Source organism: Protopterus annectens, chromosome 2.part0, assembly GCF_019279795.1.
Source record: "Protopterus annectens isolate FY-2018-M chromosome 2.part0, PAN1.0, whole genome shotgun sequence".
NCBI lineage: Eukaryota > Metazoa > Chordata > Ceratodontiformes > Protopteridae > Protopterus > Protopterus annectens.
This window is the reverse complement of record NC_056728.1, coordinates 1167978354-1168004421: the sequence shown is the minus strand read 5'-3', so window position 1 is coordinate 1168004421 and position 26068 is coordinate 1167978354. Positions and strand designations below refer to the sequence as shown.

The 26068-nt window shown below is 43.7% G+C and overlaps 1 protein-coding gene across 1 annotated transcript in view; it reads left to right on the top strand.

Moving 5' to 3' along the window:
• Positions 1 to 26068, top strand: part of SMARCAD1 (SWI/SNF-related, matrix-associated actin-dependent regulator of chromatin, subfamily a, containing DEAD/H box 1) — a 3333959-nt gene that overhangs the window by 291031 nt on the left and 3016860 nt on the right. The window lies entirely within an intron of this gene.

Genomic DNA, 26068 nt, shown 5'->3' with positions numbered 1-26068 from the left:
TTCTCCTGATTCTCTCCCTCCTGCTCCTGTCAAGCCAGACAGATATTACAGGGTTACTGAAACTCATAAACATCTCTTTAAGGCCCACTCTGTTGCTCTAGAAACTATTTCTCAGGGGCCCAAAGGAGTGGCCACTTCCACGGCCAAGAATCCTTTGCCCGCAGACAGGGAATCTAGGTCCCTGGAGAGGTGGGGTAAAAAAGTTTATACCTCTTCCACCCTTGCTATGAGGGCTCTTAACTGTCTTTTTCATATGTTTCAGTATCAGGATTTCCTGATGGATGATTTGCAGAAAAAGTTAGCCTCTCCCGAGCCTTTAGATAGAAAGGCTTTGCAGGATTTGGTTCATAATACTCAGCAGGTTAGCAATCATTTTCTTCAGTGTGGTTATGATGCATTGGAAGCTTCATGTAGGGCAGCTATGACAGGGGCTGTCATACGTAGACATGCTTGGTTGAAAGAACAGTCATTGCCAGATCATGTTAAAGTAAAGCTTCTAGATGCACCTCTGGAAAAAGACAAGCTATTTGGTGCTAATGCACAGGGTGTGTTGAAATCTATTGAGGAAAAGGCTAAATCAGTGCAAACAGTCAAAGATTTCCTCCAGGTTCAGCCACCAAGGTTCAGCAGGAATTGGCCTTCGAAGAATTGGTCCTTTCCATACACTGACAAGTTTCAAAGGGGAAAAAGCAGGCGTGCTCGAGGTAGAGGGCAATACCGAGGCTCCTACAGGGGTCGCCAATGGCAACCAACCAATCAGAGACGTGGCGCAGGGACTCCTACTGCTCCACATGGACAATCACAATGACTTGATTTTGACACCGCCTACCAAGGCTCAAAGAGAAGCACCTTTAGGCGGAAAGTTATCCTTATTTTCAAAAAATTGGCACGTTTTTACAAAGGACTGATGGATTTTGAACATAATAGACAAAGGTTACAGGTTCCACTTCCATACCTTACCGACAAGGCATGCCAAACCTGCCACACAATCAAAGGGCAGAGGCACTCCTACAAGTTTCAAAGCTGCTACAAATCAAAACAATAGAAAAGGTTCCTCCTCAGGAACAAGGCCAGGGATTCTACTCAAGACTGTTCCTTGTTCCAAGAAAAGAAAAGCAATGGAGACCTATACTGGACTTGTCCGCTCTAAACACTTTTCTCATTGTGCCAAAATTCAAAATGCTGACGTTACAGCAACTTCTTCCCATGCTGGGCAAGGGGTCTTGGCTGGTTACTCTGGACCTCAAGGAGGCATACCTGCATGTCCCAATCAGACACAGCTGCAGAAGATACCTCAGATTTCTTGCAGGGTCAGAGCATTATCAATTCTCAGCATTGCCTTTTGGCTTGTCTACTGCGCCCAGAGTATTCACGAAATGCCTGGCATCAGTAATTGCACATTGCAGACTTCAAGGGATACAAATATACTTTTATCTGGATGACTGCCTTATACAAGCGGACAACAAGCAAGCCTTGATAAGAAACTTGAACTATATCATTCACTTACTACAGGCTTTGGGATACACAGTCAACATTCGAAAATCAAGACTACTGCCATCCCAACAAATAATTTTTCTAGGAGCCAAACTGGACACAAACTCACAAATGGCTTTCCTCACAGAAGAAAAACAAGATCAATTACCAAATTACTTCAAAAGCCTAGCAAAGCACACCCAGATGACTGCAAGGAAAATCCTGCAGGCCCTGAGTTTCATGGCATCTTGCATTCTTCTGATTCCACTGGCAAGACTACACATGAGAAAACTACAATGGTACCTAAAAAGTTTATGGTCTCAGCACAGCCACAACTTAGAAGCAATTATTCCACTCATCCCATGTCTACAAAAGGAATTTTTGTGGTGGGCACAAGCAAGCCAGCTAAACCAAGGCATGTCCTTCAACAAACCTCAAGCAAGCCAAACCATTACAACGGACGCCTCAGATCATGGATGGGGGGCGCACATGGAAGGCAGATGCATTCAAGGGCAATGGGCTCCCTGGGAATTGCATCTGCACATCAATCAAAAAGAGATGCTGGCAGTGATTCATGCAATCGAGGCCTTCGGAAAATTTCTTCAACAAGGTCATCTGCTAATAAAGACAGACAACACCACTGTTATGTGGTACATAAACAAACAGGGAGGCACCCATTCTTACCCCCTCTGCAGACTAACAATGACTCTTTGGGAAAAGTCCCTGAAACTGAACATACAGTTGCAATCCCAGTTTGTCCCAGGCAAGGACAATGTTCTGATGGACAGTCTAAGCAGAAACATTATGGACCCGCACGAATGGATGTTGCATCCAGACATTTTTTCACAAATAACTCATGCATGGGGAAGGCCGGACATAGATCTTTTTGCCTCTCACCACAATCATCATCTGAAAAAGTTCTGCTCAAGGACACACCATCCTCAAGCCTGGAGAATAGATGCTCTCTCCTTCAGCTGGAATTCTCTAACAATCTGTGCATTCCCACCTCTACCATTAATGACCAAGGTGTTACTGAAGATCAAAGCAGAACAACCGAAAGGCATTTTGATAGCTCCAGATTGGCCAAGACAGCACTGGTACCCATTACTAAGGACCATAACTCGCACCAAGCTGTGGCCCCTGCCTCTATGGCCTCTGCTTATAACTCAGCACAATTACAGGACTGTTCATCCAAGCCTGCAAACATTGCAACTGACAGCTTGGAGGGTTCCATGACTTCTCCCCCTTTATCTCTCTCCAAAAAAGTTCAAGAGATCCTACTGGAAGCACGCAGGCCTTCCACCAGAAAGACTTATTAAGCCAAATGGAAGAGGTTCAACATCTGGAATGCCAACAAGGGTCAGGATGCATCAGTAATGAGCATCTCACAGATTCTAGAATACTTGGCAGAAATGCTTCACAATGGCCTTTCATATTCTTCCATAAAAATATACGCTTCAGCAATTTCAGCAAAATACAACTGTGATCCACCTGTGTTTTCACATCCTTTGCTAAGACAGTTTCTAAGAGGGATAAAGAATATCAAACCTCCAAGAAAACCACCAGTGCCTGCATTGGGACCTCAATTTTGTCTTGGAAAAATGAACTCTTCCTCCTTTTGAGCCAGCAGCATCTTCAGAATTGCAATTTCTCTCCTGGAAAACCGTTTTCCTGTTGGCAATTACTTCAGCAAGAAGAGTCTCGGAGATACAGGCCCTCATGGCAATACCTCCATTTCTCATTTTCCATCTGGACAGAGTCTCTTTAAGAACCAATCCTTCTTTCATGCCAAAAGTGATATCCAGGGTTTCTCTAAATCAAGCAATTTTTCTGCCTACTTTCTTTCCCAATCCTCAAAATAAAGGAGAAAAGCTTCTGCACACTTTGGACATGCACAGACAATTGCGCTATTACTTGGATAGAACAAAGGCCAACAGAAAGTCTGACCAACTATTTGTAGCCTACGCTCTTGGAGTACAAGGAAAGGCAATTTCCAAGCAAACAATTTCAAAATGGATTGGAAACTGCATCAGATTCTGCTACTCTTTCCATGGAAAAGGTGTGCCAGCCAATATCAGGCCACACTCCACCAGAGCTACAGCCACCTCCACAGCCTTTCTGAGAGGGGTGGCTACAAAGGACATTCTAGAAGCTGCTACATGGAGCTCCGTGCATACATTTTCCAAACATTACAACCTGCCTTGATATTCCAGATCCCGAGCAGGCTTTGCTTCTGCAGTCCTGCAGGGCATTTTAGCTACACCATCCTTTTCTTAGATCCTACCACCCCCAGCTTGGCTATGGTATTCAACCCATATGTCAGGACTGCAGTTGCATTCTTGAAGGACATAGTACAGTTTTGTACCTACCATAAATGTAGATGTCCGATAGATATGCAACTGCAGTCAGGTTTTCCCTTCCTCCTACCCCTCTCTAATTAGCTTTTTTGGGTCCACTCCCCCTTTTTCAAATTAGCTGGGGATAGCATTTATGGTGTATCTGTTTATTGCTGTTGTGCATGTCTGGAATTTTATCCATTCTCTAAATTTAGCCTTCCTTGGAGGGCACCTGGCATCTGGGGCAAGAAACACTGAAGAAGATGGCGTCTGCTGATGCTTTTATACCCCAACCGCTCTGACGTCGGGGAAGAGGCGACATCAGCCGACGCCGGACCCAGACTTTGGAATCCGGCCGACCGAAGGGCTGCCTGAGGCAGGACAACCCATATGACAGGACTGCAGTTGCATATCTATCGGACATCTACATTTATGGTAGGTACAAAACTGTACTTTGTCGATTGTGTAGTCTTACTGACATGTCCAAACATCTGCTGTCCAGTGCAGCCAATAGCACATCTCTTGCAGTGGTCACCAACATTACTGTCCACCAGCATGCCTGGATGCAGCTATGTAATTTCACAGAGTGCTTTAAGGTATCCTTTGTCAATGCCCTTTTTGGTTCATCCCTTTTTTGACCCAAAGGTTAATAACACCTTAACTAGGAGTGAGCAGGATGGAAAGAGCGTGCCCCCCCCCCCCAATGATCCTTTTCCAGGATTTTGAAGTGGGGCAAGCATCTTTTTTTTATTAAGTCAGAGTAGCCTTTTTGGGATGCTCCCAGTGAAGGCTTCCCTTGTGGAGGATGATCCGCATAAGGCTTCTGTGGAGCTTTCTCCAGGAGGCCTTTTCAGCATACGTGAAGGGTTGCCTGGCTTCTTACCTCTGGAGGTAGTCCCGGGGTTGCTTGGATCTCTACCCAGGAGCATCACCTCGGACACATGGTGTGTTGAGTCTCGTATCCAGAGGCTTTATAATTCCATTTTTGTTTGCATCAAGAGAGTTGCAAAGATCCCTCCCATGCATTTCACCCAGTTGGAGAAGCGATGCTGCAGTCAAAATTCAAAAGCTGCTGAACAGTCAAGCCATCCAAGAGGTCCCACTCAACCAGCGAGGATTCCAGATTCTTTTTCTTGCCAAAGAAGAACAAGAACCTCAGATCAATTTTGGATCTAAGCAAACTGAAACATTATGCCAAGCAGACCAAATTCCAGATGGTCTGCTGCTGAGAAAAGATGTAACTGTATGTGCTCGATAGATTTCAAGGATAACTACTATCATATAGAAATTGCAAGGCAGTCCTGGAGGTTTCTGTTCTGTCATTTGGGAGCCAGTCATTATAAATTCTGCATGCTGCCCTTTGGTCTGACCACAGCCCTCTGGGTGTCTACAAATGCATGGCACTCATGGCAGCCTGGCTCAGGCTGCAGGGATCCAGGTCTTTCCATACCTGGACAATTGTCTCTGTACCATCTCCATGAAGAGCATCTGTTGCTGAAGCTTGGGAGTCCTTACTCCAGTTGTCTGTCCTTCGGCATCACAGTGAATTACAAGAAGTCCAGCTTAGAGCCTGTATGGTTGTTACTGTGTTCATAGGCTGCCATTTGCATATGGTTGCTCAAATAGTAAAGCTCCTAATTCACAAGTTAAAACTCCCTTTGGACAGAGGCTGCTTGCATCTCACAAATCCCTTTGCTCTTTTGATTCTGAGGTTTTTGGGCCACATGGCAGCATCGGTTTACTGGTACCCTTAGTGAGGTACTATAAACACCTTTGTACTCAAAAGGACAGAATTTACTTAAAAGCTCAAATGTATTGAAAGTTTAGTGCTTTCATTCCAAACAATTCTGGAACTTCTCCAAAACTGCACACAAATATCACTAGAACCTTTAAATACTTTAAACGAAGTCATGTGACTAATTATTCAAGTAAAATAATTGATAGTGTCAAAACCAAAATTATTAATGCATATAACTTGATGTCCTTCAAGGATGCATCTGCAGTCCTAACAAATGGGTTGTCCTGTCCACAGGCAGCCCTTCGGTCGGCCGGATTCCAAAGTCTGGGTCTGGCCTCAGCTGGTGTCGCACTTCACCCGACGTCATAGCTGCAGTTCTTCGGGTATAAAGGCATCAGCCGACGCCATTTTCCTCAGTCTTTCTTGCCGAGTGGCGCCCGAAGCAGAAGCTGTTCGCAAGTGCCAGTCGGTCAGATCCAGAGATTACTACTACCGAAGACTTCTAAAAAGCTAAGTACCCCATTGGGGACTCTTTCTTGCCTCAGCCGATGTCAGAAAAAGTGAACAACTGTTTAACTTGTGGGAAACAAATACCTCATAAAGACTTCCACTCTTACTGCCTACCTTGTTTAGGCCCAGACCACGACGTAGCAGCTTGTTTAGCCTGTGCTTCCTTCAACCGACGAACGCTTAGACGTCGGTCGGAGTTTGCAGAGGAGTTTTTCGGCTCTGCTTTTGCTTATATCATGCCGTCGGAGACTCCGACTTCACATTTAGCTAAAAAGCGTAAGGAAAAGGACCGACACTCGCGGTCCGCGGTTTCGGCCGAAATCGCGGATAAGCCAACCGCGAGTGTCTCGGTTTCGGCTGAAACCGAGCCTGCGGTTCTTCCTTCGGCCGAAAGTATGCCTCCTACCGAGGCCTCTTCCAGCATGGCTGAATCTGCTACTGAAATTACTCCTGCTCTTATAGTTTCTCAGGATTTATCAGATACTATTCCCCTAGATGTATCTACTCCTGCACATGGAGCTGCTAGGCCCCCTGCATCCATGTCAAATAAGGCCTTTGCCAGGGCTAAAGCAGCTAAACCTTCCAAGGCCGTGCCTACTAAAGCTCCCTCTCACAGGCCTAGCTCTAGTACTCAAATGCTTAGTCTAGCAGAGGATCTCATTTCTTTGATCAGGGGATCCCAGTCTCACACTGATAGGGCCTCTCAACCCCCTCCAGAGAAGAGGCCTAGAGCAGATCCCCCTGAGCCAGTTTCCACTGATTACTCCTCAGATGAATCAGAAAATACAAACCCTCCTGAGGGCCCTTATTCTCCATATGAGGACTCTGATGCAGAAGACTCCATTCCTTCTGCCTCTCCTCCTGAGGAATTTTCCTTTGGGGAAACCTTGCATGCTATGAGGGAACAATTTCAATGTCAGGGTCAGGATTTCTCGGACTCTCGGAAAAGGCTTAGGACTTTTTTGCATTTGCCACAGCCTAGGCCTTTAGCCATTCCTCTAGTACTTACAGTTGTGGATGATGCATTTAATGATGCTTGTACTGCTCCTGATTCGCTCCCTCCGGCCCCTGCTAAGCCCGACAGATACTACAGGGTTCCGGACACACATAATCACTTGTATAAGGCTCCTTTTGCAGATCCTGAAACTATCTCCCAGGGGCCCAAGGCTGTAGCGGCTGCCTCTGCCAAAAACCCACTCCCCTCTGAAAGGGAATCTAGGGCCTTGGAGAGATGGGGTAAAAAAGTTTATACTTCTGCAACTCTTTCGGCTAGGGCCTTAAACTGTCAATTCCACATGATTCAGTATCAGGAATTTATGTTACATCAGTTATCTAAAAAAACTGTCCTCACCTGAACCTATAGACCGAAAGTCTCTTCAGGAAATGGTACATAACATACAGCAGGTCAGTAATCATTCTTTAAAATGCGGCAATGATGCACTGGAGGCCTCCTTTAGATCAGCCATGACTGGTACAGTGATCAGAAGGCATGCATGGTTAAAAGAGCAGTCCTTACCAGACCATGTAAAATCAAAGCTCCTAGATGCTCCCATGGATAAACACAATTTGTTTGGCTCTCCTGCACAGCAAGTGCTTAAGAAGGTGGAAGAGAAAGCAAAATCTGTCCAGACAGTCAAGGATTTCTTACAGGTCCAGCCTCCAAGGTTTAGTAGGAACTGGCCTTCCAAGAATTGGTCCTTTCCAGACACCAGCAGAGCACAGAGAGGCAGGAATAGGCGCATAAGAGGCAGAGGTCAATCCAGAGGTGCCTACAGAGGATGTCAGTGGCAGCCTAACAACCAGCGAAGTACTGCTGCAGACCCAGCCACTACCACTTCCACAGGACAATCACAGTGACTTGGCTCTGAAGCCGCCTACCAGGGAACAACTAGAAGCACCCTTAGGCGGAAAGCTTGCCTTATTTTCAGTAAACTGGCATTGCGTTACAGACAATAGACAAAGGTTACAGGTTTCACTTCCATACTCTACCAAGGAAGAGAGGAATGCCAAACCTACCTCCAAATCAAATGGCAAACGCTCTAGAACAAATAGACAACTTAAAAAGGATGAGAGCTATAGAAAAGGTACCATCTATGGAACAAGGGCAAGGATTTTACTCCAGACTTTTCCTGGTGCCAAGAAAGGAAAATCAATGGAGACCTATTCTAGACCTGTCCGCACTGAACACATACCTCATTGTCCCAAAATTCAAAATGCTGACTCTACAGCAGCTTCTTCCCATGCTGGGCAAGGAGTCTTGGCTGGTAGCTCTAGATCTCAAGGAGGCATACCTGCACGACCCCATACGACCAGATTGCAGAAGATACCTCAGATTTCTTGCAGGATCAGAGCATTATCAATTCTCAGCGTTGCCTTTTGGCTTATCTACTGCGCCCAGAGTATTCACGAAATGCCTGGCATCAGTAATTGCTCATTGCAGGCTTCAGGGAATTCAAATTTACCCTTACCTGGACGACTGCCTGTTACAAGCGGACAACTAAGACAAATTAACAAAAGACTTAAGAAGGGTCATTAATCTACTACAAGCCTTGGGATACACAGTCAATATAAAAAAGTCAAGACTGTTTCCATCCCAAAGGATAACATTCTTGGGTGCAGAACTGGACACATCAAATCAAATGGCATCCCTCACAGCAGAAAAACAAAAGCACCTTCCACTCTACTTCATGGCATTAACAACGCAGAACCAGCTTACAGCAAGGAAAGTCCTGCAAGCCCTGGGTTACATGGCATCCTGCATAATTTTGATCCCACATGCCAGACTGCATATGAGGAAGTTGCAATGGTACCTCAGGAATTTATGGTCTCAGCACAAGCACAGCCTAGAAACCCAAATTCCAATAATTCCATGCCTGAAGCAAGAATTCCGATGGTGGGCTCAGGCCTGTCAATTGAACAAAGGACTGCCCTTCCACAGCCCTCAACCAAGCCAGACGATCACCACAGACGCCTCAGACCTTGGTTGGGGGGCACACATGCTGGACAAGTGCATACAAGGTTTATGGACCCAAGACCAGCTAAACCTACACATAAACCAAAAAGAGATGCTGGCAGTAAAACTGGCAATTCAGGCAATATTTGTGCCAGGGAAAGAGAACATACTAGCAGACATCTTAAGCAGGACTACCACGGATGCCCACGAATGGATGCTGCATCCAGACATCATCAAATCCATCACAAGGAAATGGGGACTACCAGAAATAGACTTATTCGCATCCCCACACAATCACCAATTGAAAAAATTCTGCACAAGGACATACCACCCACTTGCTTGGAAGGTGGACTCCCTATCCTTCAGTTGGGAAAACCTGACAGCATATGCATTCCCACCTCTTCCTTTGATGCACAAGGTGCTATTGAAGATCAAAGAAGACCACCCAAGGATCATCCTGATAGCTCCAGACTGGCCGAGGCAGCACTGGTACCCACTTCTGAGGAGTATGTCTCGGGAACTCGCATGGCCTCTACCCCAGGTTCCTTTACTGCTAACACAGAACAACTTCAGAACCCTGTATCCGAACCTGAAAACACTGCAGCTAGCTGCTTGGAGCATTGCATAAGACAAAGTAACCCAGATTTATCTCAAAGGGTTAAAGACATTATCTTGGAAGCTCGCAGACCCTCAACAAGAAAAACTTACTCAGCGAAATGGAAAAGATATCTCTTTTGGAGTGCAGCAAAAGGGCAAAATGTAGCACTGGTAAACATAGCTAACATCCTGGAATACTTAGCAGAGCTTTTCCACAATGGCCTGTCTTACTCTTCCATTAAGATTCATGCGTCAGCTATCTCAGTAGAATACAACATGGATCCTCCAGTCTTCTCTCATCCTCTACTCAGGCAGTTTCTGAGAGGAATAAAAAATGTAAAGCCACCAAGGAAGCCACCATTGCCTACATGGGACTTGAACTTTGTGCTAGAAAAGTTGACACTTCCCCCTTTTGAACCAGCAGCAACAGCAGAATTACAGTACTTATCATGGAAAACTGCTTTCCTGCTTGCAATCACTTCAGCAAGAAGGGTTTCTGAATTACAGGCATTAATGGCAGTGCAACCCTTCCTTATCTTCCATCAGGATAGAGTGTCCATGAGAACTAATCCTACCTTTATGCCAAAGGTGGTCTCCAGGGTATCTTTAAACCAAGCAATCCACCTACCTACATTCTTCCCCAACCCACAGAACAGGGGAGAAAGACTGCTGCATACCTTGGATGTGCATAGGCAATTGCTCTACTACCTGGACATAACCAAGAACAATAGAAAAACTGACCAGCTTCTGGTAGCATATGCCACAGGAATGGAAGGAAAAGCAATTTCAAAACAGACCATCTCAAAATGGATAGGAAATTGCATTACATTTTGTTATTCTTATCATGGGAAGGCAACTCCAGAGAATATCAGACCTCACTCCACAAGGGCTACAGCCACTACTACAGCTTTTTTACGAGGAGTGGCTACAAAAGACATTTTAGAGGCTGCTACTTGGAGCTCCGTGCATACATTTGCCAAGCATTATAACCTACCCTTATACTCCAGATCCCGAGCAGGTTTTGCCACTGCTGTTTTGCAAGGGATCTTAACTACACCATAATCTTGTTAGGGCCTCCTCCCCCAGTTTGGCTATGGTATTCTACCCATTTGTTAGGACTGCAGATGCATCCTTGAAGGACGTAGTACAGTTTTGTACCTCAAAGACCACAAGGAAACGTATACAAAATAAAAAGCAAAGAAACCAGAGGTAAAAAATCAGTCTAGCTCCACAAAAAATAGCGTAACCAGCAAATTTTAATATCCGCTTTCGTCCTTGGACTTCTTCAGAATAAATAAAAGCATTGAGAAACACACTTAAATACAAAATGAATTAATCACTAGTAATAGCTGATTGGTCAAGCAATGAAGTAATTAATAAAAACTCTGTTGAACAATTAAAGACTAGTTGATTTAAAACATTATACCTATTTCACAGAAAAAAAGTAGAAATAGATAAGTTATCTTTGTTAATGCTTAACAAATTATTGTTCAAAAAAACATTTAATATTAACTGCCTCATTTAAACCTGGGGCTTGATCAGCAAAAAGTTTTATCTGCCACCAGGCTTCTCTTTGTTCAACCAGATTTTTAAAATCCCCACCTCTCAAATCAGAATGAACTACCTCTAATACAGTAAATAAAAATTTTTTAAAATTCAAACAATGAACAGAATGCTTGAAAAGTGCACTGTTTTCATTTCTTGTTTTGATGTTATAAACGTGTTCCTTAATACGGGTGTGTAGACTCCTAGTAGTCATCCCGACATAAAATGCAGGGCATGAGCTACAGAAACCTATATAAACTACCCCCATAGTCTTACATGTGACAAATTCAGGAACAGGAAATGTAAGGTCCATGCCCTCAATCGAAATCATGGGTCCTTCAGCTAAAAATCTACAGGTACTGCAGTTGTTACATGGAAACATCCCCTTAACTGTAGGGACTGAATGGCTTTGTTTGAAAGAATGCTGTTCAAAGGCTTTTTTAATATTAAAAGAATTCCTGTACACAAAAAAAGGTTTGTTGCCTAACACCTCATATAAATCTGAATTGCCGTGAATAATCTTCCAGTTTTTAGTTAGAATATCACGGATCTGAATATTGTTAATATTCATGTCCAAGGAACACACTAAATTGTGGTTATTCACATTTTTAACTGACACCATGTTAGGTGTTGTAATGCTCTCTTCATCAAGAATGGCAGTATAATGTGAGTGCCTTTTATCCAAAACATCAGTAATAATGGAATTTAACAAAGTAAGATCATAACCTCTGGAAAGAAACAAACCTTTTATAAATTCAAATTCCATAGCTAAATCATGAACTCCAGTTGTCATCCTACAGGCACGGATAAATTGCCCCTTCGGTATGTTTCGAATAATATGTGTTGGATGCGCACTGGTAAAGTGCACATAACTGTTCGTAAATGTTTCCTTTCGGTGAATTTTACTCTGAAATCTCCCTTCTATAACATCCCACCAAAGGTTGACATCTAAAAAGTTAATAGATTTGCCAGAACTGCCCAGGGTAAATTGTAAGAAACCCCCAGTATTATTCAACCTGTTAAGAAATTGTTGCACCGTAGTGGCATCCTTGAATGATAAATAAAGGTCGTCTACAAGCGACAATAAAATAAAACTTCAAAATCTTTTTAACTACACTTAATATACTTTCCTCCCACCAGGACATCACGAGATTTGCATAGGCGGGGCTGACCATGGCCACACCTCTTTTTGTCTATAGAAAGTTTTCCTAAACAGGAAAAAGTTGTTCTGTAAAAGTATTTCAACAAATCTACAAATAGTAGAAATTTGTCCCGGTCTAATATTATTATTTTTACCAAGGATATGACGGATGGCTTCCACTCCGTCATCATGGGGGATACAAGTAAATAATGAAATAACATCAAGTGTAAAGATAATATGTTTGTCTGGGTCAAAAGTCTTAGTTGTTAAATTCTCCTTATTTCCTTCAAAAAGTGCCACGAATCTTTAAGAAAGGAGTCAAATTCAGAAACCAATGGACTCAAAATAGCATCAATAACCAGAGCTATCCCTTCAGTAACCGAATGGGGGGCAGAAACTATGGGCCGAAGAGGTGGGTCTATTTGACTCTTGTGTGTTTTGGGAATTCCAAAAAGGACACCAATTCTAGGTTTATCAATAAAGCAAAACTCATAAACTTCTAATGTGATTTCACCTGACATTAAAGCGTCATACAAAAAAGAATAGATTCATGAGGAGTGATAAGGGTGGGAATATAGTAATTATGTCTCAAGAATTATACAATGTTAAAATGTTGAAACTACTTGAGAATCAGGATGAATATGAAATTATTAAACTTTTTGATATCAGGAAAAAGGAAAGATTAATTTATTCTTTTTTGTATGACGCTTTAATGTCAGGTGAAATCACATTAGAAGTTTATGAGTTTTGCTTTATTGATAAACCTAGAATTGGTGTCCTTTTTGGAATTCCCAAAACACACAAGAGTCAAATAGACCCACCTCTTCGGCCTATAGTTTCTGCCCCCCATTCGGTTACTGAAGGGATAGCTCTGGTTATTGACGCTATTTTGAGTCCATTGGTATCTGAATTTGACTCCTTTCTTAAAGATTCGTGGCACTTTTTGAAGAAAATAAGGGAGAATTTAACAACTAAGACTTTTGACCCAGACAAACATATTATCTTTACACTTGATGTTATTTCATTATTTACTTGTATCCCCCATGATGACGGAGTGGAAGCCATCCGTCATATTCTTGGTAAAAATAAAAATATTAGACCGGGACAAATTTCTACTATTTGTAGATTTGTTGAAATACTTTTACAGAACAACTTTTTTCTGTTTAGGAAAACTTTCTATAGACAAAAAGAGGTGTGGCCATGGGGTCGTCAGCGGCCCCGGCCTATGCAAATCTCGTGATGTCCTGGTGGGAGGAAAGTATATTAAGTGTAGTTAAAAAAGATTTTGAAGTTTTATTTTATTGTCGCTTTGTAGACGACCTTTTATTTATCATTCAAGGGGATGCCACTACGGTGCAACAATTCCTTAACAGGTTGAATAATACTGGGGGTTTCTTACAATTTACCCTGGGCAGTTCTGGTAAATCTGTCAACTTTCTAGATGTCAACCTTTGGTGGGATGTTATAGAAGGGAGATTTCAGAGTAAAATTCACCGAAAGGAAACATTTACGAACAGTTATGTGCACTTTACTAGTGCGCATCCAACACATGTTATACGAAACATACCGAAGGGGCAATTTATCCGTGCCTGTAGGATGACAACTGGAGTTCATGATTTAGCTATGGAATTTGAATTTATAAAAGGTTTGTTTCTTTCCAGAGGTTATGATCTTACTTTGTTAAATTCCATTATTACTGATGTTTTGGACAAAAGGCATTCACATTATACTGCCATTCTTGATGAAGAGAGCATTACAACACCTAACATGGTGTCAGTTAAAGTTAAAAATGTGAATAACCACAATTTAGTGTGTTCCTTGGACATGAATATTAATAATATTCAGATCCGTGATATTCTAATTAAAAACTGGAAGATTATTCACGGTAATTCAGATTTATATGAGGTGTTAGGCAACAAACCTTTTTTTGTGTATAGAAATTCTTTTAATATTAAAAAAGCCTTTGAACAGCACTCTTTTAAACAAAGCCATTTAGTCCCTACAGTTAAGGGGATGTTTCCATGTAACAACTGTAGTACCTGTAGATTCATAGCTAAAGGACCTATGATTTCGATTGAGGGCATGGACCTTACATTTCCTGTTCCTGAATTTGTCACATGTAAGACCATGGGGGTAGTTTATATAGGTTTCTGTAGTTCATGCCCTGCATTTTATGTCGGGATGACTACTAGGAGTCTACACACCCGTATTAAGGAACACGTTTATAACATCAAAACAAGAAATGAAAACAGTGCACTTTTCAAACATTCTGTTCATTGTTTGAATTTTAAAAAATTTTTATTTACTGTATTAGAGGTAGTTCATTCTGATTTGAGAGGTGGGGATTTTAAAAATCTGGTTGAACAAAGAGAAGCCTGGTGGCAGATAAAACTTTTTGCTGATCAAGCCCCAGGTTTAAATGAGGCAGTTAATATTAAATGTTTTTTGAACAATAATTTGTTAAGCATTAACAAAGATAACTTATCTATTTCTACTTTTCTTCTGTGAAATAGGTATAATGTTTTAAATCAACTAGTCTTTAATTGTTCAACAGAGTTTTTATTAATTACTTCATTGCTTGACCAATCAGCTATTACTAGTGATTAATTCATTTTGTATTTAAGTGCGTTTCTCAATGCTTTTATTTATTCTGAAGAAGTCCAAGGACGAAAGCGGATATTAAAATTTGCTGGTTACGCTATTTTTTGTGGAGCTCGACTGATTTTTTACCTCTGGTTTCTTTGCTTTTTATTTTGTACAGTTTTGTACCTACCATAAATGTAGATGTCCGAGAGGTATGCATCTGCAGTCAGGATTACCCACCCTCCTTCCCCTCTGTGGTACTCCTAGGGTATTTGCCCATCTTGTAGCTAGCTGGGGGAATCTATTATGGTGTATTTGTTTGTATATATGTATATACATGTTTATTTCTATTTGCTCTCTGTTGTTTGGAAACATTTGCATTTATCCAAATTTAGCCTTCCTAGAGGGCATCTGGCATCTGGGGCAAGAAACTCTGAGGAAAATGGCGTCGGCTGATGCCTTTATACCCGAAGAACTGCAGCTGTGACGTCGGGTGAAGTGCGACACCAGCCGAGGCCAGACCCAGACTTTGGAATCCGGCCGAACGAAGGGCTGCCTGTGGACAGGACAACCCATTTGTTAGGACTGCAGATGCATACCTCTCGGACATCTACATTTATGGTAGGTACAAAACTGTACTTTTTTCTGTATGGTAAAAAATATGTAAAACAATAATATATGACTATATGTATGTATGTGTTTCAATGTGGTTTGAGCTATTGTACCATCAAGGTTCAGACCTCTTTTTCTAATTTTCACATAGACAGAAGTACCACTCCTGTAAATTTCTAGGGCTTTCTTGAGGGGTACATTCTTGTTGCAACCTCAAATTTGAGATCCCAGCCCTCCTTGGGATTTGCCTCTCAGGCTGCAAGTATTAGCCAGTCCTCCTTTTGAATTTGCCACAGTTTCTTTAAAGTTGCTGTCTTGGAAAACAATCTTTCTGCTAGGTATTACTATGGCTAGATGAGTTTCTGAGCTGCATACTTTGTCCTCTGCCCCTCCTTATTTTATTTTTCATTAGGACAGTGCTACCTTCAGGACTGATCTCCCCTTTTTATCCAAGGTGAACTCTAAGAATAGTTTAAATCAACTTATTCATTTGCAGGTATTTTTTTTACGAACTTCATTAATGCGGGTGAGCATTTGCTGCGTTGTCTGGACATTCATAGGCAGCTGAGATTCTGTTTAGACAGAAACAAAGCTTTTAGAAAAACAAAGCAAGTGTCTTGTTTTCCAAAGCCTGGATGGGTAGGCCAGTGTCAAAAGCAATACTAGCCAAATGGCTCTGTGGTTGTATTTCTTTTGTGTATGACTTGGAGGAAGTGTCTTGCTTGCAAAATGTAAAGGTCAGTCTTACCAGGGCAGTTACTACTTCTCCATATTTGTTTTCTCCAAAGCCTCAATTGATGACATTTTTGCTGCTACCACTTGGACTAGTTACTCATACTTTTGTCTCCCATTACAAGTTGGATGTGCAGTTGAGGACCAGGGCCTCTTTTTGTTCCACCATTCTATGAAATGTACTGTACTAAGGCCTCCTTGGGATTATACATGGTTAGGGACTTTGTCCCACAAGTTGAAGCTGGATGGAAAAGACGTCATTGGGTATGAAAATTATATACTTAACATAATAGATTTGTGTTGGCTGCTTCTAGCCAGTTCAACCATCCGTCCCTGCTCTCCCCCTTCTTATTGGAATTTACTTTCCATGTGAGTGGCTGACTGAACATTTGTGGTTTCCCCTTCGGGTCCTGCTTTAAGCTCTGGGAGTTTTGTATGTTTTAAGTCTGTGTGAGGGGCAAACTCTGAGTAAGATTGTTGGAGCAGTGAGTTATGGGTAGAAGAAGCAGAGCTCTGGAGTTCTGAGAAAAGGCTGCCATTGGATCCAGTATCCCACAGGTTGAATCAAATGGAAATGGACAACACGGATCTGTCATTATGATAAGTAAATAACTTTTTTGTTTATCGATCATTTGCAGGCTACATAGTATCCAAAAATTTTCCATATTTAAACAACTTGCTTATTTTTGCAGAGACTTTTCCCGTATGTCGGCAATCTCTCACTTGGTTGAGAGATTTGTAACACCAGCTGGGATTCCAGGGAGCATTTAAGCCTTTTTTTATTCTGTCACACAGAATTATGTTGCAGGGATGCCATTTTGATACCTCAATTCAAAGAGCTATTCTTCCATAGGAGAAAAATGGATCTATATCTAGATATATTTGTAAAGTTTTGCCACTCAAACTTTGGTCATTGCGAGGGAATACCGTAGGATTTTGGGTCTCATAGCAGCTATGATTCTCATGATACAATATCTGAAGTCTCTTGGTCCCAGCACTAACACACATTATCTTTTCAAATCCCAATTCTGGGTTTTGTCAGAAAGCAAATCACTTGGTTGAGACAGCAAATTTCTATAAGTACAGATCCGATGTCTGCTCCATTTGGATTCAACCTGTGGGAATTTGGATCCAAATTGGATTTGACACCAGCCAATTCAAGTCTTTAACCCATTTTGGCTCTGCCTCCCTTACGCATAACCCCCCGCTCCTCCAGCTGCTCTCCATATCTGGTTAGCCCCCTCTTATTTTTGCAGCTTGATGTTTGGCTCTGCTTGGCTGATTCGTTTTTGTCGAAGAATTTGGCATGGGATTTGTGAGACTCTCTTTTCTTATCTCTTGGAGCAGTCACTCATTTTTTTTGATAGGTTTATGTACATTTTGAGGTAGTTTTTAGGTTCAGATAGTTTCCCCTCTTTCCCATTCCTGCCATTTTCCCTTTAGTTGTTAGGTCATTTATTGTTCTGTTTTTTGTTTCTCTTGTTGGTGTGTGTTGTGATTGACCGTCATGGACGGACAATTGGTTTAAAAAATGCATTTCCTGTGTGCACAAATTGCTCTCTCAAGATGCACAGCTTAACTGTTGTGTGTGTACTGTCTGGGTCTAGAGCCTTTAGACTGGGAATGCTCCATCTATGAGACCTTTTGCTCCCACTCTGTCAATGTGCATAAAGCCAAGCTTATTTTAAAAGGGCTTTTACCTCCTAGCTCTTCTTGTTCTGCTTCTACTTCTAGGACTTGTGGCTTTTCCCTCTGTTCCCAAGACTGGGTCCGAGAAACCCTGGCAGTGAGACTGTAGGTACAACAAACAGAAATGTAAGAGATATTCCTCCGCCTTTACCTCTGGACTAGCTCCTTTGGGCTCTCCCGAGTCTGAAAGTCCCTTGTCTTACGGCCTCTGGCAGCATTGGCACCATTTGTCTCTGAGCAGATAGCCTTCGGCACAAAAACCAAGTCAAATGACATCTCTGATTCCAAGTATTTTGAGCCCCTTCCTGGTCAAAAAGGGCACCTTCAGGCAGGGTAGTATCCCTCTTTTCTCCTTGTACTCCTCTTCACTCTCTGGAACCTTCCCTGTCTCCACCCATATACTGAGCTTCTATGCCTTGGATCTGGCGTGCGTGGTGGTACTAAGTGGCCTTCTCTGTGTGGTCACTGAGGTTGGTGGGCAGCATTAAAATTACAGATCTGGAGCAACTGATGAGGTCCTTTTTGCAGGCACAGATTCATTTTGGGCTTATTCTCTGGGGTCCAGTTCCAGCACTGGGACCTGTCGACTACATCATTCTGGTTTCCTCCCTCTACCCCTTTGGATCCCAGGTCTTCAGGGTTGGCCGAGCTTCCAGCCTCTGGATGAAACCAGACAGCCTGGCTGTCTTTGGCTCCATCTTGTTCCTTGGTGGTCTCCGTGCTGACTTGTTTGGGGCTGTCAGCACCTCAGAGCCATGGTGTTGAAGCTGGAATGTATGAGCGGAGGTGGTTGATTCCTGCTTTGAGATCGTCACTCCCTCTTGGAACTTCAGCTTTAGACAGTTCAGCTTTGATCTCAACATTGGGTCTAGTCCTGGCTTCTTTGGATTAGAGGTCAGTTTCTGTACCCTCAGGTTCTGGGACCCATGGACCTTAGAGGCCTGCTTCTGCCTTGGCCTTTGACATTGTTGAGAGGATGTTTTCTACTCAAGAGAAGGGTCAGATGTCTCCAACTGCCATCCTCTCTCAGTTTTTATCTACAGTGGATATAAAAAGTGTACACGCTCCTGTTAAAATGCAGGAAATCATTTCAAAACTTTTCCCACCTTTAATGCGAACTGTAAGCTGTACAGTTCAATTGAAAAACAAACATCTGTTGGGGGAAAAAACATAAAAGTAAAAAAAACGTCCAATAAACTGGTTGCATAAGTTTGCACACCCTTAAACTAATGCTTTGTTGAAGCACCTATGATTTAATTACAGCATTCGGTCATCTTGGGTAGGGGTCTATCAGCATGGCACATCTTGACTTGGCAATATTTGCCTACTCTTCCTTGCAAGAGTGCAGCAAATCTGCCAGATTGCATGGGCATCTCTTGTGCACAGCCCTCTTCAGGTCACCCCACAGAGTTTCTATTGGGTTTAGGTCTGGGCTCTAGCTGGGCAATTCCAAAACTTTAATTTTCTTCTGGTAAAGCCATTCTTTTGTTGATCGGGATGCATGCTTGGGGTCATTGTTGTGTTGAAAGGAGAAATTCCTCTTCATCTTCAGCTTTTTAGCAGATGGTCAAAGGTTTTGGGCCAAAAGTGACTGGTATTTGGAACTGTTCATAATTTCCTCCACCTTAACGAAAGCCCCAGTTCTAACTGAAGAAAAGCAACCCCAAAGCATGATACTGCCACCACCATGCTTCACCTTGGCGATGGTGTTCTTTTGGTGATGCGAAGTGTTTTTGCGCCAAACGTACCTTTTGGAATTGTGGCCAAAAAGCGCAACCTTGGTCTCATCAGACCATAACACATTTTCCCACATGCTTTTTGGGGGACTTGATGTATTGTTTTGCAAATTTTAGCCGGGCCTGGATGTTTCTGTGCAAGAAAAGGCTTCCATCTTACAATCCTACCCCATAGTCCAGACATATGAAGAATATGGGAGATTGTTGTCACATGTAGTACACAACCAGTACTTGCCAGAAATTCCTGCATCTCCTTCAGTGTTGCTGTAGATGTCCTTCAAGAATGCAACTGCAGTCATAACATATGGGTTGTACTGCCTCAGGCAGCCCTCGGTCGGCCGAATTCCAAAGTCTGGGTCCGTCGTCGGCTGGTGTCGCCTCCTCTCCGACGTCACAACAGCTGGAGTATAAAGGCATCGGCCGACGCCATCTTCTTCAGTCTTTCTTGTCGCGCGGTGCCTGAAGCAGAAGCAGTTCGCAAGTGCCGGTCGGTCAGCTCCTGTGTTTTCAGTACCGAAGTCATCTAAAAGCTAAGTACCCCGTTGGGGAACATTTTTTCTTGCCTTAGCCGATGTCAGAACAAATTGAGAAAGTTAATAATTGTTTGTCTTGTGGTAAACAAATACTTCATAAGGACTTCCATTCCTACTGCCTTCCTTGCCTGGGCCCAGACCACGACTTCTCGGCCTGTGCTGCCTGTGCTTGCTTTAATAAGCGCACTCTCAGGCGCCGGGCAGAATTTGCCGAGGACTTTTTCAGTGAATCTTTCTCGTATATCACTCCGTCGGATTAACCGACAACTCAATCTGCCAAAAAATGAAAGGACCGGGACCGACATCCTCGGCCCGCGTCCACTACCGATGCTACTCCTAAACCCTCCGCTAGTGCTTCGGTCCCTTCGGAAGCGGTAATTCAACCGCTCCAGGCCGACGACACAGTGTTAACACGACCTTCGGTCTCGGAGATCTCTCCGGTGCCGGATGTTGATTTTCCTCCGGAAACCGAAGTTCTGGATCTACCCGACACCATTTCTGTAGACAAGGTTACTCCTGCACATGGGGCTGCTAGGCCGCCTGTATCTATGTCCATCAAGGCCTTTGCATGTGCTAAGGCCGCCAGCCAGGCCAAGGCCCATCATAAACCTGCTGCTCAGGCCCCTTCTTCTGATAAGCAGATCATGTCTCTTGCTGCAGATCTTATTTCTCTTATCAGGGGGTCTCAGCCTCATCCAGACAGAGGTTCTCAGCCACCTGCAGAGAAAAGGTCCAGAACTGAGCAGGCTGACTACCTCTCTTCAGATGAAGCCTCTGGGGATTCTGAGCATTCTGATACCCAAGAAGAATCCTTTCAGGCCTACGAGGACTCTGATGCTGAGGAATCAATTCCCTCTGCCTCCCCGCCAGAGGATTTCTCATTTGGTGAAGTCCTGCATTCCATGAGGGAACATTTTAAATGGCAGGGTTAGGAATTCTCTGATTCCAGGAAAAGGCTACGTACCTTTCTCAAGCTTCCCCAGCACAGACCTTTAGCTATTCCGCCAGTTATGGATGTTTTGGATGATGTTTTCTCTGACTCCAGTGCTAACCCTGATTCTCTCCCCCCTGCTCCTGTCAAGTCAGACAGATATTATAGGGTCCCTGACACTCACAAGCATCTCTTTAAAGCCCACTCTGTGGATCTAGAAACTATTTCACAGGGCCCCAAGGGAGTGGCTTCTTCCACTGCCAAAAATCCACTGCCAGCGGACAGGGAAGCTAGGTCCCTGGAGAGATGGGGTAAAAAAGTGTATACCTCTACCACCCTAGCCATGAGGTCACTAAACTGCCTTTTTCACATGTTTCAGTACCAGGATTTTTTACTGGATGATTTACAGAAAAAGTTAGCCTCTCCTGAGCCTATTGATAGAAAGGCATTGCAGGATCATATACATAACACTCAGCAGGTTAACAACCATTTTCTTCAGTGTGGTTATGATGCATTGGAAGCTTCATGTAGGGCAGCTATGACTGGGGCTGTGATACGTAGACATGCTTGGTTAAAAGATCAGTCTTTGCCTGACCATGTTAAAGTAAAGTTACTGGATGCACCTCTGGAAAAACAGAAGCTTTTTGGTGCTAATGCACAAGATGTGTTGAAATCCATTGAGGAAAAAGCAAAGTCAGTACAGACAGTCAAGGATTTCCTTCAGGTTCAGCCACCCAGATTCAGCAGAAACTGGCCCTCAAAGAATTGGTCCTTCCCAGGCTCTGACAAGTTTCAAAGGGGAAAAAGCAGGCGTGCCCGAGGTAGAGGGCAATACCGAGGATCCTACAGGGGCCGCCAATGGCAACCTCCAAATCAAAGAAGTGGCGCAGACAGCCCAGCTGCACCACAAGGACAATCACAATGACTTGACTTTCATACCACCTACAAAGGCTCAAAGAGAAGCACCTTTGGGCGGAAAGTTATCCTTATTCTCACAAAACTGGCATATCTTAACCAAGGACAACTGGATTCTGGATTTAATAGACAAGGGTTACAGATTCCACTTCCATACTTTACCAATAAGACAAGGCATGCCAAACCTGCCACATCATCAAAGGGCAGAGGCACTCTCTCAAGTTTCAAAGCTGTTAAATATAAAAGCAATAGAAAGGGTTCCTCCTCAGGAACAAGGCCAGGGATTTTATTCAAGACTGTTCCTTGTTCCAAGAAAAGAAAACAAATGGAGACCTATACTGGACTTGTCAACTCTAAATACTTTCCTCATTGTGCCAAAGTTCAAAATGCTGACGCTGCAGCAACTCCTTCCCATGCTGGGCAAGGGGTCTTGGCTGGTCACTCTGGACCTCAAGGAGGCATACCTGCATGTCCCAGTCAGACAAAGCTGCAGACGATACCTCAGATTTCTTGCAGGGACAGAGCATTATCAATTCTCAGCATTGCCATTTGGCTTATCTACTGCGCCCAGAGTGTTCACGAAATGCCTAGCATCAGTAGTGGCACACTGCAGACTCCAGGGGATTCAAATATACCCCTACCTGGATGACTGCCTCATACAAGCAGACAACAAACAAACCTTAAAAGCAAACTTGGACTATGTCATGCAACTACTGCAGGCCTTGGGATACACAGTCAACATTCAGAAGTCAAGACTACTGCCATCCCAACAGATTATTTTCCTAGGAGCCAAACTGGACACAGAAACTCAAATGGCCTACCTCACAGAGGAAAAACAACAGCAGTTACCAGAGTACTTCAAAGGCCTAGCAAAACTCTCCCAGCTGACTGCAAGAAAAATCCTGCAGGCCCTGGGGTTCATGGCATCTTGCATTCTTCTGATACCTTTGGCGGAAAGCTGCAATGGTATTTAAAAAACTTATGGTCTCAACACAGCCAAAGCCTAGAGGACGTAATCCCACTTATTCCATGTCTGCAAAAGGAATTTCTGTGGTGGGCTCAAGCCAGTCAGTTAAACAAAGGCATGTCTTTCAACAGACCTCAAGCAGGTCAAATGATTACAACAGACGCCTCAGATCATGGATGGGGGGCGCACATGGAGGGCAGATGCATTCAAGGTCTATGGACACCAAAGGAAAGACATCTGCACATAAACCAAAAAGAGATGTTGGCATTGATACATGCAATTGAGACTTTCGAAAAATCACTACAACAAGGACATTTGCTAATAAGGACAGACAACACCACTGTCATGTGGTATATAAACAAGCAGGGAGGCACTCATTCTTATCCCCTCTGCAGACTAACAATGCTTCTCTGGGAAAAATCCCTGAGCCTGAAGATACATTTGCAATCCCAGTTTGTTCCAGGCAAGGACAATGTACGGGCGGACAAGCTGAGCAGAAATTTCTTGGATCCACACGAATGGATGCTGCATCCTCACATTTTCTCACAACTGACAAAGACATGGGGAAGACCGGACGTAGATCTCTTTGCTTCCCACTTAAATCATCACCTGGAAAAGTTCTGCACAAGGACCCACCATCCTCTAGCCTGGAAAACGGATGCTCTCTCCTTCAGCTGGAATTCCCTAAAAATGTATGCATTCCCTCCTCTACCTCTGCTGACCAAGGTGATACTGAAGATCAAAGCAGAACAACCAACAGGCATTTTGATAGCTCCAGACTGGCCAAGGCAACACTGGTACCCATTGCTGTTGAGCATAACTCGGACCAGACTGTGGCCTCTGACCCTATGGCCCCTGCTCCTAACAGAACACAATTACAGGACTGTACATCAAGACCTGAAAACATTGCATCTGACAGCCGGGAGGTTACCATGACTCCTCCAACTATCTCGCTTTCCAAAACAGTTTGTGATCTTACTGGAAGCACGCAGACCTTCCACCAGAAAAACCTATTCAGCCAAGTGGAAGAGATTCAGCATCTGGAATGCCAATAGGGGTCAGGACACAACATTACTGAGTATACCTCAGATATTAGAATACTTGGCAGAAATGTTTCATACTGGGCTTTCATACTCTTCTATAAAGATTCACGCCTCAGCAATCTCAGCAAAATACAATTGTGACCCTCCAGTGTTTTCACATCCTTTGCTAAGACAGTTCCTAAGAGGGATAAAGAATATCAAACCTCCCAGAAAACAGCCAGTACCTGCATGGGACCTCAATTTCGTCTTGGAAAAATTAACTCTTCCTCCTTTTGAGCCAGCAGCAACTTCAGAAATGCAATTTCTATCATGGAAAACAGTCTTCCTATTGGCAGTCACATCTGCAAGAAGAGTCTCGGAGATACAGGCACTCATGGCAGTGCCCCCCTTCCTCATTTTTCATCAGGACAGAGTTTCTCTAAGAACCAATCCTACATTCATGCCAAAAGTTATTTCCAGGGTGTCTCTAAATCAAGCTATTCACCTGCCTACTTTCTTCCCCAATCCTCAAAATAGGGGGGAAAAACTGCTGCATACTTTGGACATACACAGGCAACTACGCTACTACTTGGACAGAACTAGGGCCACCAGAAAGTCTGACCAACTGTTTGTAGCCTATGCTGCTGGAGTACAAGGAAAAGCAATCTCCAAACAAACAATTTCAAAATGGATTGGACACTGCATCAGATTCTGCTATTCTTTCCATGGAAAAGGTGTGCCAGCCAATATTAGGCCACACTCCACCAGAGCTATAGCCACATCCACAGCTTTCCTAAGAGGAGTGGCAACAAAGGACATTTTAGAGGCTGCTACATGGAGCTCCGTGCATACATTTACCAAGCAGTACAACCTGCCCTTATACTCCAGATCCCGAGCAGGCTTTGCTTCGGCAGTCCTGCAGGGGATTTTAGCTACACCATCCCTCTCATAGTTCCATCCACCCCCAGCTTGGCTATGGTATTCAACCCATATGTTATGACTGCAGTTGCATTCTTGAAGGACATAGTACAGATGTCCTTCAAGGATGCATCTGCAGTCTTTACAAATGGGTTGTCCTGTCATCAGGCAGCCCTTCGGTCGGCCGGATTCCAAAGTCTGGGTCTGGCTTCGGCTGGTGTCGCACTTCACCCGACGTCATTGCGGCAGTTATTCGGGTATAAAGGCATCAGCCGACGCCATTTTCCTCAGTCTTTCTTGCCGCGTGGCGCCCGAAGCAGAAGCTGTTCGCAAGTGCCGGTCGGTCAGATCCAGAGATTACTACTACCGAATACTTCTTCGAAGACTTCTATAAAGCTAAGTACCCCGTTGGGGACTCTTTCTTGCCTCAGCCGATGTCAGAGAAAGTTAATAACTGTTTATCTTGTGGGAAACAAATACCTCATAAAGATTTCCACTCCTATTGCATACATTGTTTAGGCCCAGACCACGACGTAGCAGCTTGTCTAGCCTGTTCTTCTTTTAACCGACGGACGCTTAGACGTCGGTCGGACTTTGCTGAACAGATATTCGGCTCTGATTTTGCCTACATTATGCCGTCGGATCCTCCGACTACGCAAATTACTAAAAAACGCAAAGAAAAGGTCCGACACTCACGGTCCACGGTTTCGGCCGAAACCGTGGTTAAGCAAACCACAAGTGTCTCGGTTTCGGCCGAAACCGAGCAAGCGGTTCTTTCTTCAGCCGATAACTTGCCTTCTACCGAGGCCTCTTCTAGCCTGGTAGAGACGGCCTCTGAAATCCAACCTTCTGTTGCGGTTTCACAGGATTTATCAGACACCATTCCCCTGGATGTTTCAACCCCTGTACGTGGAGCTGCTAGGCCTCCTCCAGCTATGTCTATTAAGGCCTTTGCCAGGGCTAAAGCAGCCAAAACAACGAAACCTGTGCCTGCCAAGCCCCCTTCTCACAGGCCCAGCACCAGCTCCCACATGCTTTCTTTGGCTGAGGATCTCATCTCTTTAATCCGTGGAGCCCAACCTCATCCTGACAGGGCCTCTCTCCCTCCTCCAGAAAAGAGACCTAGAGCAGAGCCCC